Here is a 22,389-nt window from a genome sequence, read left to right as displayed (position 1 = left end):
TTGTTTATATTTTTCCTACTTCCTAAAATAATTTGAGGTAATTTTACAAGATATGAACACACAGGACCATGAAAATAATGCCAATTTATGATAAATTCTTCTAAGAATTTAAATGTGTCTGGAATCTGTTCCATTCCATTAAACATGATGTACTTTTATTTTTATTTTTTTGACAGATCCTGCCGCAGGTTTATTTGTACATATTTGTACACAGGAGGACACCAGGCCCATGCAGACAGAAGCCCAGGGGTCTTACCAGTCCTTCCGTCCTCACACTGGCAGGCAGAAGCCTCTACACTGGAGCCTTTGTGGGGGCCTGGGCACCTTTGGGAGACTGCGCCGCAGGAATAGAAGCAGGAGCCGGACCCGGGGTCGCAGCTGCAGCCTGGGCCTTGGTTTGAGCCTTGGCCTTGGCCTTTGGCCAGCAGAGCCTAAGACCTTTGGCAATGCGGGCACGAGCCCATTTCCCGAGGTTGGGAGGAGCTGATTGAGCTTGTGGCTGCCGCCCTTTGGGATCTTGGGCTTAACCTTCTTGGGCTTGACAAGGGCCTTGATAGCCTCAGCACACGCAGTCATGGCCTTGGCATTGTTGGCCTGCATCTTCTTCAGGCCCTTCTTGTTGTGCTTCTTGGCAAAGCACATGTTCCTCAGGAACTTGGGGTCTACCCCCTTAAGAGGTTCGTATCTTTGTGACCGGGGTTTCTTGATGCCATTTCTGTGCGATTTTCGTGACTGGTTATGGGTGGTGTGGTTCTTGGACTTGGCCATGTCTGCACCAAAGCCCTTGGCTCCCCGAGCGCCCATGATGTGCTTTTAAAATAAATCCATGTATTTTGATTCATTGTCATATTGTAACAGAAGACTGTCAAGTATAGTGGGAAAAAAACATGGGCTCTGGAGTCAAAATGCTTGAGTGGGAGTTCCAGTACCCTCATACTAGTCCTTTAATTGAGAGCCGTCCAACCTCTCAACTGTGAGATTAAGCATCTCAATTTTTTTTCTGGAATGAGCCCCCCTATAACTAAATCCCAAAAGTAAATAAAAATATCTAAAGTACAGATAACAGGATCCCTGGGTGGCGCAGCGGTTTGGGATCCCTGGGTGGCGCAGCGGTTTAGCGCCTGCCTTTGGACCAGGGCGCGATCCCGGAGACCGAGGATCCAATCCCACGTCGGGCTCCCGGTGCATGGAGCCTGCTTCTCCCTCTGCCTCTCTCTCTCTCTCTCTCTCTCTCTCTCTCTCTATCATAAATAAATAAAAATTTAAAAAAAAAAGAAAAAAATAAAGTACAGATAGCATTAATCCTTTTCTAATCATCTAATAGTATCATTGTGAAGAATAAGTGAGAAAACATATGTGAAAGTACTTTATGAATGATAAAGAACCAAATGATTTTATCATCATACTGATAAGGTGGGTTTTTTTTTAAGATAATAATATTTTTTAAGTTTTTTTTAAGTTATTTTTAGTAATCTGTACACCCAACATGGGGCTCAAACTCCTAACTCTGGGATCGACTCACATGCTCTTCTGACTGAGTCAACTAGGCACTCTGATAAGATGGGTTTTAATCTATAGAGTTTGTATCATTTAAATAAATATATACTTCTGACTTTTCATTTTTTTCTAGTGGAATTTTCACGTTCAATTTACCTTGCTACATAAAGAATCTCATGGGAGGTTGAAGTGATGTTCCATTAAACATATATTACCTTACAAAGAATTCTCTCCAAAATTCTTTCCATTTTCCCAAGGTCCTAAATAAGGACCATAAGTTATATACCCACTTATTATTTCTTCATTTATTTCTCCCAGAGTATTTTCATAATTTCTTTTAAATAAATCTATCTGAGCCAAAGCAATATTTAATTATTATTTTGAAAGATATTAATTTTTAATCTTATTTTCTAGATAGGGCATTAGTGTATAGTAATGTGGTTTATTTGTGAGTGAACATAAGCTTTGACAAGGTCCTCTAGGAAACAGAGCTTTAGATAAAGATAAAATGCTGAAAATTTGGGAGGCACAGGCCCCGAGAATAAAGAAAAAAAGGGTAAGTGAAGTAAGGAAAGAGGCAACACATACAATAAGCTACTTCACAATGGGCTGCAAAGGGTGTTGCTTAGTACTGAGGATCTTTCCAGAGGCAAGGAAGAACTATACAGATGGTTCATATGGGCAGAAAAGAAGAAAGTTACACAGATCTTTTTGGTCTCCCATTCCCTAGTGGTCAATGTTTACCTCACAGGAAGGTAACTCTCTTGCACTTCTGAGTTGTGTCATCCAACGCAGTGGTGGGAGCTTATTTGAGAGGTAAAATGCATACTGCCAACCAGCTTTATACCCATGTCTGGAAGTGGTGACTCAAGGCAGTAATACATTGTGTGGAATGTGGCACAGGCAGTCAGAGCTACAATTTGATTCTAGTAAACTTAGGGAGTTTAGTGACATAGGCAGGAAGCAGAGGGCATTATCATCAGAAAGAGACCATCCAGGACACCTGAAAAGGTGTATTAGATTTGATCTGATACAAATGTATAGTTTATATTCTAAATCTATGATGAGATTATTTGTGAATTATTTCTAATTTACTATAATTTTGTTTGAATTCCACAGATAAAAAATATGTCATCTGTAGATATGTTTCCTTTTCCCTGTATTTTCATTTCTTTTTTTCTTTTCTTCTTAAACAGTTACTATCAGCATCTCATGGTATGTTGAGGAGGACTAGAAATATCTTCATCTTATCTTATCTTCATCAAGATAAGAAGCTTTTGCACAGCAAAAGAAACAGTCAACAAAACTAAAAGACAACCTACAGAATGGGAGAAGATATTTGCAAATGATGTATCAGATAAAGGACTAGTATCCAAGATCTATAAAGAACTTATTAAACTCAACACCAAAGAAACAAACAATCCAATCATGAAATGGGCAAAAGACAGGAACAGAAATCTCACAGAGGAAGACATAGACATGGCCAACAAGCATACGAGAAAATGCTCCGCATCACTGGCCATCAGGGAAATACAAATCAAAACCACAATGAGATACCACCTCACACCAGTGAGAATGGGGAAAATTAACAAGGCAGGAAACCACAAATGTTGGAGAGGATGTGGAGAAAGGGGAACCCTCTTGCACTGTTGGTGGGAATGGGAACTGGTGCAGCCACTCTGGAAAACTGTGTGGAAGTTCCTCAAAGAGTTCAAAATAGATCTTCCCTACGACCCAGCAATTGCACTGCTGGGGATTTACCCCAAAGATACAAATGCAGTGAAACAGGGACACCTGCACCCCGATGTTTATAGCAGCAACGTCCACAATAGCCAAACTGTGGAAGGAGCCTCGGTGTCCATTGAAAGATGAATGGATAAAGAAGATGTAGTTTATGTATACAATGGAATATTACTCAGCCATTAGAAATGACAAATACCCACTATTTGCTTCGACGTGGATGGAACTGGACAGTATTATGCTGAGTGAAATAAGTCAATCGGAGAAGGACAAATATTATATGGTCTCATTCATTTGGGGAATATAAAAAATAGTGAAAGGGAATAAAGGGGAAAGGAGAAAAAATGAGTGGGACATATCAGAAAGGGAGACAGAACATGAGAGACTCCTAACTCTGGGAAACAAACAAGGGGTGGTGGAAAGGGAAGTGGGCGGGGGGTGGGGGTGACTGGGTCACACGCACTGAGGGGGGCACTTGATGGGATGAGCACTGGGTGTTATGCTATATGTTGGCAAATTGAGCTCCAATGAAAAAATATATATGTAAAAAATATATGTTAAAAAAAAGAATTTGTTCTTATATTCATTCCTGAGGAAAGAACTCTGTTAGGTCTATAATAACTATAAATGTTGATCTTAGTTTTAAATATGTATCATGTAAAGGGGATAAAAAGAAGCTCAATGGCACAAACCTTCTAAATCAGTTTCCTTTTTCTTGGCTTGCTATTGAACTACATTTCCCAGTTTTCTTGCATCTGAATTAAGCCATGTGACTCCCTCCAGCCTATGTAATGTGAGCAGGGCTAGTGTGATTCTCCTCTTGTTCTCTCCCTTGGCTTGCCAGCTGGCTCAATACAAAAGATCCAGCAGAGGAATCTGAGGCCCTGTGGAAGGTGGACCACTGATAGAAGTGGTCCCATGAACACCAAAGTGAAACAGCCCTACCCATCCCCCTTCCCACCACACACATATTATACTATGCCAAGTGTGACATCAACAAGAAGTAAACCTTTGTCAAGCTGCTGCATTTGGGAGTTGTCATAGTGATTGCAGAACCTCTTTAATAAACTTTCCAAACCCAGTTTTTGAAAAGTTTTCATCAAGAATAAAGGGTAAGGTTTACTGGCTGACTTCTCAGAATACATTGAGGTTTTTATATGATTCTTTTTTAAAAGATTTTTATTTATTTAATCATGGGAGATGCACAGAGAGAGGCAGAGACATAGTTCAGAGGGAGAAGCAGGCTCCCCATGGGTAGGTAGCCTGATGCGGGACTTGATCCTGGGCCCTGGGATCACGACTGGATCTGAGGGTAGATGCTCAACCCCTGAGCCACCTAGGTGCCCCTCAGCTTGGGCTTTATACTATGACAACCTTGGATTCAATTTCTGGCTTTGACATGCAACTTTAGGAAAATTGTTTAATCTCTTCAAGCCTCTTTAAAAAAAAATCTGTAAAAATGGGGATAATAATATTAATCTGAGGCAGTTTATAGATAACAACAACTCTTTTACAGTTCCTTATTTTCCTGCCCCTTGAATTGTTTTGGCCTTGTGACTTCTTTTGGTCAATTGAATATGTGTAACAGACCTTGTGCAGCTGATGAGCTTTGGCTTTCACAGGCCTTGAGGATTCCACTCTGCATGCTTGCAGACCTAGGATTACCCTGTGAATGAACTCAAGCAAGCCTTTTGGAGTGGCCATGGGGAGGAAAAACACAGCTTCCCAGCCTGGCCGCCAACTGATTGCCAATCCCTAGACATATATTGAGGCTGTCTTAGACCATCAAGCTCCAACTAATCCACAAGCCAACTACAAACTACATGAGTGAGCCCAGGTGAGATTAGCCAGAGAACCCTCCCAGGGGAACACAGCCCAAACTGCTAACCCACAGAATTGTGAGCTAGTTGAAACCACATTGTTTTGGGGGTGGTGTGCAAAGCAGTAAAAGTTAACTAATATATCATCTCACAGTATATAAAGTGGTATCTGACACAATAAAAGACAGTTATTACTATATTATTAGCCCATTCCACATATTCTATGAACCAGTCTAACTTGACTGTTCATTATTACCCAAATTCATCTTGTTCTTTCTTGGCTCTGCACTTTGCTTGTGAATTTTAAATGTTGGAGAGTGTATTTCTCTCTCTCTCATTTATCTAAATTTACTTATGATTCAAGCCTCATCTAAAATGCCTCCTTCTTCATGAAAATGTTCTTAAACTTATAACTAGATGAGAGTTAGTGGAAAGAATGGGACTTAGAAGCCAGACAGCCCTGGATTCAAATTCTGACTCTACACTACTACTTAATCAAGTGTGTAATCTTGGTTATGTTTTTTTAACTTTGCTGAACCCTATCTTCCACCTTTATAAAATTGGTATATTATAAATGACAACATAAAGCATCCAGCATTATTGGTCTGACCTGTAACATCCATTCAGCAAATGTTAGCTCCCTTCTCCCCTCCTACCTCCAAACCCCTACAGCTCTGTCTGCCATGCCTCATAGTACGTAGCATGTTCTGCATTTGGTTATAAGTTTGAGTACTTGTTTTATACTCTATTTACAGAAAAAGGGTTTTATTTATCTTGGAATCCCGTATGGTACCTCATATGGTAATTCGCACATGGTAAACACTCAATAAATATTTATTGCATTGAAAAATTTTAATTGCCAAATTATACAAGCAATGTTAGATGATGAAGAGCTCATTTTCACTGGGTGGCCAGGGCAGGATTCATGAAAACTTGGATTCAAATAAGTATTTAAAAATGGAAAGGATTTGGAGAGATGGAGAAGAGGGAGAGGGAAGAGGGAATCCCAGGAAGATGTGAATAAAAACAGTTGGAACATGCATGACTATTCAAGAGACAGTTAAATCTAAGAGTCTAGCTGTAGCAGAAGACTGATGGCAAGACAGGAGTACTTTTATTTATTTATTTATTTATTTTAAAGATTTCTATTTATTTATTCATGAGAGACACAGAGAAAGAGGCAGAGACACAGGCAGAAGGAGAAGCAGGCTCCATGCCGGGAGCCTGACATGGGACTCAATCCCGGGTCTCCAGGATCATGCCCAGGGCTGAAGGCAGGCGCTAAACCACTGAGCCACCCAGGGATCCCTTTTCTTTCTTTTTTTAAGAAATATTTTATTTATTTATTCATGAGACACACACACACAGAGAAGCAGAGACCTAGACAGAGGGAGAAGCAGACCCCCTCGGGGAGCCTGACGTAGGACTCGATTCCAGGACCCCCGGATCACAACCTGAGCTGAAGGCAGATGCTCAACCACTGAACTACCCAGGTGTCCCAAGATAGGAGTATTTTTCTTGGCATTATAAAAAGTGAAGTTAAGAGCTCAAGAGTCTACCCATGGGATTGACCCTAGGATAGCTGGGAAGTTGGGATGAGTGACAGAAAAACAAGGGATTGCTGACAAAGTAGGCTTATAATATTCAAAGTTGAATGTCATCTACTTGCTCTGGCTGTCTTTCAAGGTTTATTTTTTTCCCAATTATTTTTCTTTTTAACTTTCTCAAACTGATGATCAGATACGTCTGATAGAAATGAGTCTTTAAGTCAGTCTATCTGTCCACATTTTTTTTTTATCTGTCCACATTTTAAGGGTAAAAGTAACTTCTCCTTCACAGTGCACAGCCCTTAACACATACTGAAGCAACACATACTGAAGCAACACATACTGAAGCCATCAAATACATAAATTCCTTTCAGGAGTCTGATTGAGGTAAAGCAGGTAGTGAAGCAGGGAAGGAAGAAGGGATTAGTGAAGAGAGTCAGCATGCAGGTTATAGAACTTAAGATCCAAGGAAGGAGGTGGGCTCAAGGGAGTGGAGAAGCGAGAACAGGAAAGAGAGCTAGGCATGGAGAGGCATAAAAGTGTACCACATACTATCATATGACTATTGTACATTTATACAAGTAAGGTAGCAAGTACCTATAACCCACAGAAAGTTCAGGCCCCCAAACACATGCAAATATGCTAAAAGCAGCATCTGATACATCATATCTGGACCAGAAAACTTAGTTCTATTCCCTTCTAACTTTTGCTATTTTTTTCTAAAATTTTCTTTCTTCAGAAAGTTAGTGTTTGCCCAACTCAATCCAGTTCTCCATTGGACTTGATGTGAGCATTCTAACCATCTTAGGACTAGGATAAATTAGAAGATACTTGATTATGGGAGCCTGGGTGGCTCAGTTAAGTGTTCAATTTTTGGTTTCACTCAGGTCATGATCTCAGGGTTGTGAGATGGAGCCTCATGTCGGGCTCTGTGCTCAGCAAGGAGTCTGCTTGAGATTCTCTGTCTCCCTCTGGCTCCCCCCACCCCCTGACTCCTTCTTTCTCTCTCTCTCTCTCTAAATCAATAAAAACTTTAAAAAAAATTAAAAAAAGAGAATACTTGACTAAACTGTTGATGAATGCAAAGATATTTCTCAACATATTTTTTATTATTTCTGTTATTATAAGTCAGTTTTGCCATTAGGAATATTTTTCCCCCCTTGGATTTCTGAAAAGTTTGGTATGTATCATAGTTCCCTCAGTAGTAGATTGTGCTGAAAACATACCTTTGATGCTGCATCTCAGTCCCAAGTCACTCCTAGTCACACAGTCTAGTCACTCCTAGATACTCCTGTATCTCCAGACTCATATGCTGCTTTCTGCACCTCAGCCAGAACTGTGGCTATGTAGTACCTTGACCAACTGGCCTGCCCTGCCCAAATCAAGTTGTCTTGCCCTGATCTGCCCCTCCAGACCTTTCTTGGCATTCAAGACTGAAGTCCAATGTCACAACACTGCTTGTGCCAGCCAGAATGATCTCTGCTGTTTAGAAATCTCTTTGGCACAAGATTTAGGTGGGGATTATTGGGAGTCTCTGTAGGGTCTGTTCACCACAGATAAATCTGACATATATAATAATTAGCTTTCAAAATATAACACAAAGACTGTAGACAGTATGATTCCATTTATGTGAAGTTCAAAAGCAGACAAAACTAATTCATGGTGATAGAAGTAAGAATTGCTGCTGCTGGGGAGGAGCAGAAACTGGGAAAGAGCAGGAGGGAGCCTCCTGGAGTGTTGGAAATGTTCTAGATCTTGACATGGTTGGTGGCTACATGAGAGTGTTTGTAAAAAATTTATTGAGTTGTACACTTAAGATTTGGCCAGTTTATATAGAGGTTCCTCAAAAAATTAAAAATGGAACTAACCTATATTATCCAGCAATTTCATTTCTAATTCCTTCATTCCTGAAGGAAACAAAAACACTGTATTGAAAAGATATGTGCATCCACATGTTCATAGCAGCATTATTTACAATATCCAAGACATGGAAACCACCTAGGTGTCTATCATGGGATTAAATGGATAAAGAATATATATATTCTATATTCATTATAGATAGAGAGATAGATAAATGATAGATAGATAGATAGATAGATAGATAGATAGATAGATAGATATAACTCAGCCATTGAAAAGGAGAAAACCCTGCCACTTATGACAGCAGGGATGGATCTTGAGGATGATATGCTAAGTGAAATAAGTCAAACAAAGAAAGGCAAATACTGTATGACCTTACTTTTATGAGTAAATGTTTAGAGTAAAACTTTAAACAAAGAAACAAACTCATACAAAAAGGTCAGATCAATGCTTACTTGAGGTGAATTGGTGGAAAATGGCCAAAAATTCCAATTATACAATAAATAAGCCCTAGGGATGTAAGGTTAACACTGCTGTATGGTAAACATGAAAGTCAAGAGAGTAAATCCTAAGGGTTCTCAGCACAAGGAAAAATTTCTTTTTCTGTACCCAAAATGAGATGATGGATATTAACTAAGCTTATTGTGGTGATCATTTCACAATATACTTAAGTCAAATCATTATGTTGTACACCTTAAACGTGGACAATGCTGTGTCAATTATATTTCAATAAAACTAGAAAAAAGATTTGGGCACTTCAAGTACATTGCACATCAAATTCTTTTAAAAATCTAAAGAAATGTTACATTGATAGTCTAGCGAAGTCTTTAAGAACATGGCTTTGGAGGCAGATAAACTTTGGCTTAAATAATTCTCTCACTTACTAGTGAAGAGTACTTATACCCATTATTTTGTATCTCTAACTCTCAGTGTCTTTATGTGTAGAAGGAAATGATAGTAATGCTTAAGGAGTGATTGTAAGGATTTAAATGAGTTAGTGGAGCCAAATTCTTGGTATATTGTTGGGCAAAGTGTGAATTATTCTAGAAATGGTATTTATTAACTGTGCTATTGCCACTACTATATGAATCAGTTGTCAATGAACTATTATTAATTAATAATAATATAATTGGTAATTATTAATTATATTAATGATTATTTCTAGTAGTGGATGAATAGAAAGTTTGAAAAAGAGAATCTTATCTTATATTGTACATAGATGGCAAATGGAATAAGTTGCCCTGATACAGTGGAGATGGTAAGCGTTACCATTTGATCATAGCATTCTTTTCTGTTGAATTTATTGACTTTAAAATCCTTCCCAAACACACCCCAGGCAGCTAATATCAATCAACTGTAAATGGTAATAGAGATGAACCTCTCAGCCATTCCTGGTTATAATCATCTAAAAGACAAGAACAAGGTAATATGCAATTGAATATTTAATAAACTTTCTCTGATAATGCTCTGATGATGTGTCCTCTATGGGCCATGTGACTAACCCTCCTTGTTCCTGTTAAAGGAAAAAGTATAAGGAAACCAAGATTTATTGGTTATTAAAAAGCGTTAGGTTTTCATTAATAGTAAGCTGTCAGATAGATAGTAACACTAGAATTACTGACAACCAGAGCCTTGGACAGAGGGCAAAGAGCTGGTGGGTTGAGGAAAGGTGAAGCTACTCACCAAGACAAAGGAACAAATACAGGGCAGAACGTGGATGCCAATGGGCAAAGCAAGACTCAGTTCTAGAACAGCTTGAAGCAGGGACAGGATCACAGGTCAATTTAAGGTGTGAGTCAGATCTGTGGCTAAGCCAAAATCAGGGCTCTGGGATGCCTGGGTGGCTCAGCAGTTGGGCAGCTGACTTCGGCTCAGGTCGTGATCCAGGGATCCAGGATCGAGTCCCCCATCAGGCTCTGGCAAAGAGCCTGCTTCTCCCTCTGCCTGTGTCTCTGCCTCTCTCTCTCTCTCTCTCTCTCTCTCTGTTCTCTCATGAATAAATAAATAAGTCTTTAAAAAAACCCTACAAAATCAGGGCTTATAAAAGAAGTAGAGTTAAGGTAGTCATTTAGCAAAAAAACTAGAAAGGCAGGAAGGAAACTGAAAAATACACGTGGGGGAGGGGTGGCCTGGCAAAGGTAGACATGTTAAGTTTGTGATGCATTTTTGAACACCCAAGCAGAAATGCCAGGTAATCTTAGATATTCAAGACTGAAGAGGACAGAACTGGAAAAATGAATTTGGAACTTGTCATAATGCTATCAAAAGACATAGTACTGAATATGCTCCTTGAGCAAGTGAAAAGAAAGAGAAGCCAAGGACTGAAATGTGGAGCCATCAACCCTTCTTTTCAAAAAGTAAAAGATACTGATAGGAGTATCACTAAACTAGGAAGATACAGATGACCCAAAACAAAGTGAAGAAGATGCTTTCAGAAAGCGTTGCAAGTCGTGCTAAGAGGTCAGTAAGATAAGGACTGAGCGCTCATCACTGGATTTTGTAAGATGTCCACTGACCACCTTGACAAGAGCATTATCAGTCTAATAGTGGCTACTAAGGCTTGATTAGAATGACTATAGAGAGATTTGGAGTTGCTGAAATTAGAAGAGATGAAATGTTAGAAGATTTCCATGAACTGTGAAGTGGCTTATGTGCGATAATTTTGTTACAACTGATGGTTATGGTAAAAAGTACTTAACTTTAATACTTCAGGCTGGTTGGTGTGGATAAGTAACTAGCTGGCAGATGAAGGTGGTCTGTTCATGACAGAGACACATCTTAAGGATATTTTCAGATTACAAAAACAAATTGTTTTTTCTCCTTCTTGTCCAAGTCTCTAGATATCAGGTAGTGGCTGGAAGTTGACAAGTGCAGTAAACACAAGTAAGGTAAATCTTTGAAATGGAATTGATACATAAGAAAATGCAGAATTTGTTCACTTGTAGGTTCAAGTATAGACATAAGCAATAATTCATTATCTTCAGACATTAAAATTTGGTTAATTAAGAAGCTATGGAAACTTCCATTAGCTATGGATAGTAAATCTGATAATACATCTAACAATTACTTGGGCAAAATGAATTTTGGATTCCTATGTAGCCACTCGGGTCAATTACTAAAATATTATTGTATGCCTAGTATGTGTAAGGTCCTCTGAGCCCATCCCCACTAGTAAGTGCAGCCAATTCAAATATTTCACAGCACAAAACTCAGAATATGTGAGAAACCTGTAACGTTTTGATTGTCTCTGACGAATTTAAAATTCCTCAGTAGCCTCCATCCCATTAGGCAAGAGGAAAAATATGCTTAAGTGCATCAATCAAGAGTATTTTTCAGTTAAATTTGTTTCTTTGGGTAGCCCTGGTGGCTCAGAGGTTTAGTGCCACCTTCGGCCCAGGGTAGGATCCTAGAGACGCAGGATCGAGTCCCACGTCGGGCTCCCTGCATGGAGCCTGCTTCTCCCTCTGCCTGTGTCTCTGCCTCTCTCTCTCATGCATAAATAAATAAAATCTTTTTTAAAAAATGTATTTAAAATCTTTTTTTAAAAATGTGTTTCTTTGGTTTAAACTTGCTCTGTTTAGGGTAACTGCTCATCTTTCTGGGGTGTCCTCCTCTCCCCCTTTTCTCAAGGTTAGTCTTTTTTGGAAGATTTGCCTATTCCCCTAGTGATAGAGGTACTCCTGTACCTATCCTGTCGTCTGGATCTCTGTCATCCTCTGATACAGTGTGGTTGCTCTGTCATTCAGCTGGCACCCACTGCTACTGTTTGCAGCTAAAGAGACATCTATAATGTCCTCAGCTGCTGTTGTCCTCACATGTTCATGTCTCTGGTGCTGGTGACATCTTGTTGGCAGCTCTATCAGGTGGCCCATTTTCACCTTCTTGGGACTTTCCGCCCCAATCTAGTCATTAGGAATTTTACACAGCCAGAACCATGGGCTTTCTGGTTCCTAGTGGCAGGTCCATCCTACAGTCTCTTTTGGCAGACATGGCTCATGCTCCTACTGTCTTCCACAGCCTTTTGTGTATCTACAGCAAACCTAGGAATTCTCTCCTTTGCAACCTGGGCTTCTTCTTTTATTTTTTTTCAACATGGACTTTTTATGAAACTGAGGGCACCTGTCTTCTTCCACCTTCCTATACCTCTCCACTATCTCCAACTTGCAGCCTGCTGGTACTGTAATCAATGCAGGGCTGCTTGGGTTAAACCCATCAGCTTATTCTCTAGTTATTTCTCCAACCTCCCCCACTGGGGTTTTAGGCCAGAGATGATAGCCAGACATACATGTCTCACCTCCCCTCCTAACTCTTCTTTCCTCTCCTCCAAGGCATTTCCACCTCTTGGTATCAAAAGGATTCTATCTCTTTTCCTCCTCTCTAAAATAGTCTTCACATACATCATTTTCTTCTCCCCAGGGTGATTTATATATTCCCCTTCCTGAGACCAAAATGGCAAAAGAAAACTGAGAAACCAAGAGGGGAAACCCACTGGGAGATATTTCTTTAGAAAACAAGATAATTGTTCCTAAAGAACTGAGTTTATGAGAGGTTGCTTGTCCTTGGAAACTTAGAAGCTAATCAAAGAGGTAAGACAATATGTAAAAAATGGTGTAATGCCAGTGTTGCTGATGTCATGGTCTCTCCAGAGGCCAGCTCAGCTAATGGGAGGGCAGCATGTGAAGCGCCCCCTCCTGAAACACTGCCAATAATGGCAGATCAGGTAAGCATCAGGTGGGAATTCAGTAGGTTAGCAAAAGGTTCTTAGAGAATTCTGGGCAGCATTGTATTAAGTTAATTCCTTTTTCTCCCCCCCAGGAGGCATACTGCCCCGAGCAAAAAAGAATTTTGGACAGCCTGTCATTTTGCAAACTGATAAATGTGAATTACCTCCAGCCCAGTCAAAAATATCCTTTATTACTCACATCTTACTTTCAGCTGAAATATAACAAGTATAGGGCATGTTCTTTAATAGTCTTCCAGAAAGGAACTTGAGCCTACAAGATCCATTTAAGCTTTTCCCTATGAAGGAATGTCCTTGTACAAAGCTATGTGTCTGTGGTTTATATGTCAATCGTTTTTCCTTGGGCATTTATCAGTGCAGTGAATACAGTTACAGATATAATCTAGGCAATTAGATTTCCTTATTTTGATAATACATTAATTATTCTGTTTGTCTTTATTCTTTTATGCAGTGTTAGGTTAATATAATGGCAAAAAGATATATATGTCTATATTTACATATATAGTACAAATATTAAATGTATACATATCTGTATATATTTACACACAAACATACACTATGTAATGTCTATATAAAATATAGGTATGTAGTGTGTAAATGTAGGACATGTATAAATATAAATTTCACATGCACACACACACACACATTCATTCATACATTTGGGCAAATATAAAATACCAAGGTTCATATTGCAGTGTTCCTATGTACACATATTTGATGCAGATGGAATCGTTCATGCCTTTGAACCTCTGCCTATGTTGGTTCCTTTAGCCAGAAATGCTCCTTCAATCTCCTTCCCCTCTCAAACTCCTTCTTATCCTTCAAGAATCAGTTCAAGATCCACACCTCCACTATGCTACTATTGTGCTGGATCTCACTAAAAAATTTCTTATATGTCTGCTTTCATTATTTTATAAACCTGTCTCTCCTCCTAGACAATGAGCTCTTTAAGTCAGGAACTGAGTCTCATTCAGAGTCTCATTCAGGTTTGCTCTGCCCCAGACCCTAGCCCTTGGGCACATACTAAGCCCTCAATAAACATTTTATGAAGGAGTAAATGCAGCCCTTGAATAGTAATTAAGACTTTGATGTGAAAGGACAGAGAGCGCTCCCCTAACCCGGGGTGGGAAGTGACTTTGAGGAAGGCTGGAACCTTTTTCTAAGATAGAGAGAAGTTAAAGGACTTGGGCCTGGATTGTGGAGATGCTTGGTGAATGGAGACCGCCTACTTGGGTATCATGGAATGATGACATCCAAATAGCTTTTGTGTCTAGACCTTGAAAACTAACATGATACAGTGTGATTACTTTTTGAAATTCAGAAAAATCCAGACCAGTATCAAGCTGGTTGAGTGTTGGAAATGTAGGTAGTGGCTTTAGACTTGGACACCCCTCCCCATGTTACCATGTGACATTGGCAGATCATATAATGTTTCTGGGCCTTAGTTTCATCACTTGCAAGGGGACAGTGGGAGTGGGATGGGGTGAATAACACCTATCTTAGAGGGTGTGGGGGAAATGGGAAATTTTACCTGAAGTATTTTGTATGATATGTTAGTGAGTGAGTCAGGGGCCAGTCAGGAAGACTGCAACTATTTCAGGTCCTTCAAATCAAGATTTAGTGTAGAAACTTAGCTAAAGAGGAAGGTGAGGAAATCCAAAGATCAACTACACCACAGGGAGCTGCCACAGAGATAATGGGAGAGGACAGTGTTACCGGAGACCAAGAGTGAGGTTACCCAACAGAAGATGAAACCACATCCAGCAGGAACTGGAACTATGGAGGAGGCACAGCTATTCCTGGAGAAGACTCCATCTAAGGCAGAGAAAGGAGCAGAAATACCTTAGCTTATTTTCCCTCTGCCCTCTTGTCTCTCATCAGTGTGCCCCACTGTCTGAACCCAGCCCCTTTGTAATAAAAAGCAAGGTGGGGAAACAGAGAGAAATGAGTCTGAAAGGCAACACTCAATTCATTACCACAATGGGTTAGGATTAGTTTTGGCCATGAGGGATAAAAGATTCAAAATAACGATGGCTTAAATAGGATAGAAGCTCGTGTGTCTCTCACGTAAAAGCCCACATAGGTAATTTAGGGCTCTTATGACATTTTATAACATCAGAGATCCGGTAGTCTTTCATCTTGATACTCCTTTGTGTGTGGCCTTGATCTCACAGTCCAAAGTGGAGGCATCTGTGTTTCAGGCATCAGGATGGTAGAATGGACAAATAAAAAGAGAAAGAGAAGCACATATACATTGTCTGGTAGAGCAATGTTTTTTGAACTGTGGGTCATGACTCACTAGTGGGTCATAAAATCAATATAATGGATAACTTTTAAAAACTAAAGATAATAGGGGATCCCTGGGTGGCTCGGCGGTTTCACGCCTGCCTTTGGCCCAGGGCACAATCCTGGGGTCCCGGGATCGAGTTCCGCGTCAGGCTACCTGCATGGAACCTGCTTCTCCCTCTGCCTGTGTCTCTGTCTCTCTCTCTCTATGTCTATCATAAATAAATAAAAATAAATCTTTTTTAAAAAGTGATACAATGTTAGAAAACAGTGCTTCATTTAAAAAAAAAACTAAAGAAAATAGATGATATCAGAGTATTTACTAGACAGTAAAGGTTAAATATTTCTTACATGAAACTTTTGTTTCAGAAATATGTATGAGTGTCTATGTGATATAAATAACATAGCAAAAAAAAAACCAACAACATAATGTAATACAAAATGTATTTCTTATGTAAAGTTCAAAGCATTTTTATAAAGTTTCTGCTTCACTTTGGTGTCATTTCATTGGCCAGAGCTAATCACGTAGTTGTAGAGAATTGCAAGAAGCCCTGAAAAATGTATTCTTTCTTATTGGTAGCCATTCACCTGGCTAAAATTAAGGATTTTATTATAAAAGAAAGGGAGCTTCAACAGTCAGGGACAGCTAGGCTTCTGCCACAGAGTCATTATTATTGTTGTCTGCTCTTACTGTTACTATTGACTATTATTATTGACCAAAAGAGCCATCTCGCTCAGAGGGTGACTCTTGGAAGTTTAGTGATGACATGTTTCGTGCCTGGACCTCCACAATCTATGTGTGAGTCTTGCTTTTCATATAGTTTTCTTGTTTGTAAAATGAGGATAGTAGCAGTGTATCTCATTAAATTTTTGGAAAGACTGAATGAGGATGAGTGTCAACAGTCTAGCAGAGTGGATGGCACCTCCAAAGGGCTCAGGGATTTTGGGTGCAGATATTAGCACTGGAGCCCAGAAGCAGAGTATGTGGGAGGGCACCAGAGTGGTGGTACAGTATTTCCAGCCAATATCCATTCTGATGTTGAAGCAGTTGCTACATTCATGGCAAATCATGTCTAGTCCATAACAGCAGATGGGATCTGGCCCAGGAATGGGATATTAGCCAGCAATGAGGAGCAATAGAGAACAGCAGAACTATCTGGAACTTGACCTTGGGCTCTTCACTGACCAGCAGTGGGTTGTCACCCACAAAAAGAAGCAGCAGGTTTTAGTACTTGGAGTCCTCCAAGAAGGGCTTCAGGGCCTGGCGAGGGAAGATCTTCACCAAGATCTTGTGTTTCCAAAGCCAGTGCCAGGCAACAAGCTTGTTCTCCATACTCAGAGCCTCATTCTGGCAAACAGCTACCATTTGGATGTCTCAGAAGGAAATCAAGGTTTGAACTAAAAGTAATTCTCAGGATTCAAGTAGAATTGCAGTAATACCCACAGTATCTAGCACATAGTGGGCCTAGATTATTTGTTGGATGAATGAATAAGTGAATGACCAAAATAGAAAAGATGTGAGCTAAATAGCTTTTTGACTATCACAAAATTTCTTTTTTTCCTATTGCTGATGTGGCATAGAAAAGACAAGGTTATATATAACTAAGAAATCACATTGAGGTTGAACATATTTTCAAAAGGAAAATAATTGTCACACTCTTTCATTAAAAACACATAACTTTTTCTTTCACCTTCTGTATATGATGATTACTCTTTTAACACTAATTAAACACCCACCATGTGCTAAGTGGTAAACAGACCATGTGAGCAATAGTGTTTCTACTCTCACAGTGATGGGCAAACAAACTTGGAAGAGAACTCAATAGGAAGCATGAAGGTAAATTTGATGTTTAATATTAATCTTATTGACACAGTACTTTCAGAGAAAGTTACGAACCCTATTTATTTAGAAACATGAAAAAAAAAAAGGGACTCCTGGGTGGCTCAGTGGTTGAGTGTCTGCCATCGGCTCAGGGCGTGATCCCGGGGTCCTAGGATTGAGTTCCGCATCAGGCTCTCTGCTCAGCATGGAGCCTGCTTCTCCCTCTGCCTGTGTCTCTGCCTCTCTCTCTCTCTCTCTGTCTCTCATGAATAAAATCTTAAAAAAAAAAAAAACAGAAACAAAAACAAAAAGAAACATGAAAAAAAGATAAACGTTCATCTATTGGCAGAAGGAGAAAGCCACCAAGCTGTTAACTCACAAGTGTATGAGGCATACCTGCCACATCCTTGCTCTCTAGCATACACCAGAGCGCCTGGTGTGAGTGAATGATAAAGATTTTAAAAATTGGAATCTGGCCTGCCCCATTTGCGACTAGTTTACTTATCTAGCAATTCAAGTGCAGGGTCAGCTGGATGACATTGATAAAATAGAAAATCTCCGCCATTCATGCTTCTGATCATTTAAGATGTGTTATAGTTAAGTTTCTGTGTTTCGGCTTTGTACACGTTCATGGCTCCACTTTTCTGAGCATTAGTTTCCTCCACTGCAAAATGTATTTGATAATAATATGTACCTGGTATTGTGAAGGAGGAGAGCACTGTAATTCAGAGTGATGGCCTGGATTTAAATAATGACATCATCATATAGCACCTGGAAAGCCTTTGACAACAAACTTAATCTTGCTAAACCTCAGTTTTCTAATCTGGAATATGGGGTTGATTATACCTATGAAAGAGGGTCTTGGCAAGAATGAAGTAAAAAAATCCATTGAGGGCAGCCCAGGTGGCTCAGCAGTTTGGCACCTGCCTTCATCCCAGGGTGTGACCCTGGAGACCCTGGATGGAGTCCCACGTCGGGTTCCCTGCATGGAGCCTGCTTCTCCTTCCGCCTGTGTCTCTGCCTCTCTCTCTGTCTCCTCTCTGTGTATTCTCATGAATAAATAATAAAATCTTTTTTAAAAAATCCATTGAAAACAACAGTGCCTGGAACCTAGTGAGAGCTCAAATGTTAGCTATTATTACTGTGTCTCATAGCTTTAGGGATTAAATGAGATAATTCCATTTAAAACAGAGCATCATGCTTAGAACTTTGTAAGCACACAAAAAGTGGCAGCTATTAATATCATTTCTATATATAGTCATCGCATCACTACTATGTTTGTGTAACTCATCTCTTCTACTGTAGCCTTGATCTGTGGTTTAAGTCTCTCCTTGCTATTTTACTTTGTGTATTAACAAGTCTTGCCTCCCTAGCGAGAATATAAACTCAGAGCAGCAGTGCAGTCCCTTGAGTATAGGAGATGCTCGCACTACAGTTATTTTGATTTAGTTTATACAGAATTCTATTACTCTTAAATAGTTTTTAGAAAAATTTTAAACTTTTGGTAAGATGGAAAGAACTATACTGCTTATTATGGCCAAAGTGTCACCAAGCTCATGGGAAGAAAGTCATCTGAGTTCAGTATACAGAAGTGACTAGTTAAGAGTCAATTCTTGTTCTTTGCTTTCTAAGATACCTTAAGTTTGTTTATTTTAAAGGTTTTATTTATTTATTCATGAGAGACACAGAGAGAGAGGCAGAGACATAGGCAGAGGGAGAAGCAAGCTCCCTGTGGGGAGCCTGATGCAGGACTTGATCCTAGGATCCCAGGATCACGACCTGAGCCAAAGGTAGATGCTCAACCACTGAGCCACCCAGTGCCCCTAGATGCCCTAAGTTTAATTTATTACTATTAGGTTTATAGAAAGCTGTGAGGGTTCTTATTAAAGCACTGGATATTCTTTTTTTCTTGTTTTCTAAACTAAAAACCTGTATCACACTTTTCCTTAAGAAATTGAAACATCCTAATTAAAAATATTTAGATACTTTTGAGTTGTTATTTAGTCAATGAATCTAAGTAAAGTGTCCCTGCCTTAAATCCATCCTCCACACAACTACAGCATACTTTTTCTAAAATGTGATTTCTCTACCTAAAAACCTTTTGTAGTTCCCCAGCCCTCCCAGGAGAATGTCCAAATCCTTGGCCAAGGACCATGACCTCTGTCTTTATCAACAGCGATGTCCACTGCCCCTTCCCACCTACTGCTATAGAAATCCCCAACTTCTAGTTCCTTTCTTCATATTTTGTTTTGGTCTTTGTACATTTTTAAATGCTGTTCTCTCTTCCAGGGATGTTTTCTTTTGGCCTAAGTAACCTCCACCTATTCTTGGTGACACTCCTCAAACAATATGTCCTCCAGGGCATATCTGACTCCCCTCCTTGGATTAAGTGCCTCTTTCATTGTACCTGATGTATAAACTTTTTCTCTAAAGCCCTAAGAGGGGCTCCCTATTATATTCATTAATTCAGTAGGTACTTCTTGAATACTTACTATGTGCCAGATATTATTTCAGACATGAAGGATATGTTGACAAAAAAAAAATCATCAACGTCATGGAGCTGACAATGGACAAAGCAAGTAAGCAAACATACATGTGTTAGACGGTGTAAGTCCAATAGAGAGGTAAGGTAAGGTATAGGGAGTTCCTGGAGGCAGCAGTATAGGGGCTACAAGCTTAAATGGAATGGTGAGGGAAGGCCTCCCCTCATATTTGAATCCAGACTAGGAAGAGGTGATGTGGGGAGATAATCCTCCATGGATTTCTTGCATTTTTGCATGCCATGTGAGCAAGGCACTAACTGGCCTATTATTCTGCATTATATTTTCAATGATGTTTGTTTAGTGAACAACTTTGTCAGGTAGTGATAGTGTCTCTCTTTGAAGCAAAGGGGAAATTGTCCTGTCCAGTGCATTAAAGATATCTTCCTCTGGGGCAAAGGGCAGTTTTGTTTGCATTTCATATAAGTAAGATTTGGGTTATCTAAGCTTGGGGTCTACCTTCTTCGATGCTACCCAAAGTATGTGGGTGTCACCTGGCCCTTTCCATGTTGCCAGTGGGAATTGGGGCTTGGAGAAGGGGCACAAATGCTGACCCTCTGGCTACTGCTATTGATGAGTAATAAAGCCTTTTGTCTCTACCCTTGGAGCCTCATGTCTTCTGCCAGCGTCCTTGAGATTGTGGTAGGCCGACTTGTTGGCCTGCAAGTAGAGTAAAACCACAGACTCTTTACAGTCTTTGACAGTGAAATGCAGATATCTGGAAAAAGAGCATTTAGGACATGGGGAATAGCAAGTGGAAAGGCCCTGCGTCACTTGCAGTACGTGATATTTTTTTTTTTTTCCTGTCTTAAAATGCTCTGACTTCCTCAATAATTATGAAGTTCTTAAGGACAACCAATCTTACACATTTTTGTATCCCTAGTAAAACTACAAGTACGTAGCAAATTCTCCATAAACGTTTGTTGAAATTAAAAATAGTTGTCCCTTGGAAATAAGAATGTTTCTTTGGCAGAGACCTACTGGTGCCAGGTATTTTTCTTTCTTTCTTTCTTTCTTTCTTTCTTTCTTTCTTTCTTTCTTTCTTTCTTTCTTCTTTCTTCTTTCTACTTTCATTTAGAGAAAGGCACATGACAGAGAGGCAAAGGAATTTAATTTGGAGTCAAGCTTCGTTTTCATCTCAGCTCTGCTGCTTACTAGCCTGTAACCTTGGGCCATTTACTTAATCTTTCTGATGCTCTGTTTCTCTGTATATGAAATCATGATGATAATTTTGTCTTCTCTGTTTTGATGCTGAAATTGAAAAAACATAAGAAACATGCTAAGCATTCAAGAAATATGTTGCACCATATACAGTACCCTTGGTAGGGTTCCAAAACTTCTATTACTGTTGTTTTATCTTTACTAACTCCCCATTTGAAGAGGAATGGGAAATCTGAGAATTCCTAAAGTCACTTGGAAAACCAGGGAGACTCTGTATTCTAGGATATTGTGTAGACCATTAGCCATTTCCATTCATTTTTCTAAAAAGATTTTATCTATTCATTCATGAAAGACACAGAGAGAGAGGCAGAGACACAGGCAGAGGGAGAAGCAGGCTCCATGCAGGGACCCCGATGTGGGACTCGATCCAAGTCTCTAGGATCACGCCCTGAGCCGAAGGCAGACAGTCAACCACTGAACCACCCAGGTGTCCCCATTTCCATTCATTTAGCAATAAAGTACATTTGCGGAGATCTGAAATCCTGTGGAAGTTAATGAGCCAATGATAGAATCTGCCCTTGGAGTTACCTATCCTAGTCTCCTGAGCTCCCTGAGTTCACAGGTTCAATGTAGTTTGCAGCCAATTATTGTTTTGAGTGGGAGGCCTGCCAGCAGCATTAGTTTGAGAATTTGTTGCTAAGTCGGGCTTTGTTTCCATTTTAGAGCATGCAAAGGGGAATTGTGGTGGCTTAGAGACTCCATACCACAGTTTTGGAAATCTGACCAAGAGTTCCTCAGAGCAGTTTTACATGGAGTTTTTCTGTGGTGAGAACCTTATCCAATGAGTACCATGAACTAGTCTATCACTAAAATGGCTTGGTCCCCCCCCCCCCCAAAATGGAAGAGCAACAGTTTGATGAGGAATCTTGGTCTCTTCATTTTTAGCAATCAAGGAACTAAATGGTTTGTGCCCCCTCTTTGCACAGAATGAATGATTAATAGATTTTCTTAAAAATCTTTCCCCTCAGTTGCCTGGGTGGCTCACTCAGTTGAGCATCTGACTCTTAGTTTCACCTGAGGTCATGATCTCAAGGTCCTGGGATTGAGCCCGGGGTCTGGTCTGGGGCTCAGTGGGGAATCTGCTTGAAATTCTCTCCTCCCACCCTGCCCTTCTCCACTTGTGTGTTCATGCTCTCTCTGTCTCAAATAAATCTTTGGGAAAAAATCTTTCCCCAGTTCTTTGTTCCAATGTCATTTGGGTTTCTACTCTGGTCTGGAATCATGCTAGATTCTGTGGCAGTGAATGAAACCAACACAGTCCCTGACAGGTGATTCTGCTGCAGGTGGTTGTAGACCACACTTTGAGAAACATTAA

General features: G+C 39.9%; 1 pseudogene; it reads right to left on the bottom strand.

The window, feature by feature from the left end:
- Window positions 1-215: 215 nt before the first annotated feature.
- On the bottom strand, window positions 216-778 carry LOC112907901 (large ribosomal subunit protein eL29 pseudogene; annotated as a pseudogene).
- Between the last annotated feature and the right edge of the window lie 21,611 nt (window positions 779-22,389).

The sequence above is a fragment of the Vulpes vulpes genome, chromosome 12, assembly GCF_048418805.1.
Source record: "Vulpes vulpes isolate BD-2025 chromosome 12, VulVul3, whole genome shotgun sequence".
Taxonomy (NCBI): Eukaryota; Metazoa; Chordata; class Mammalia; order Carnivora; family Canidae; genus Vulpes; species Vulpes vulpes.
Note: the sequence above shows the minus strand (reverse complement) of the source record. Positions and strands in the feature narration are given on the sequence as shown.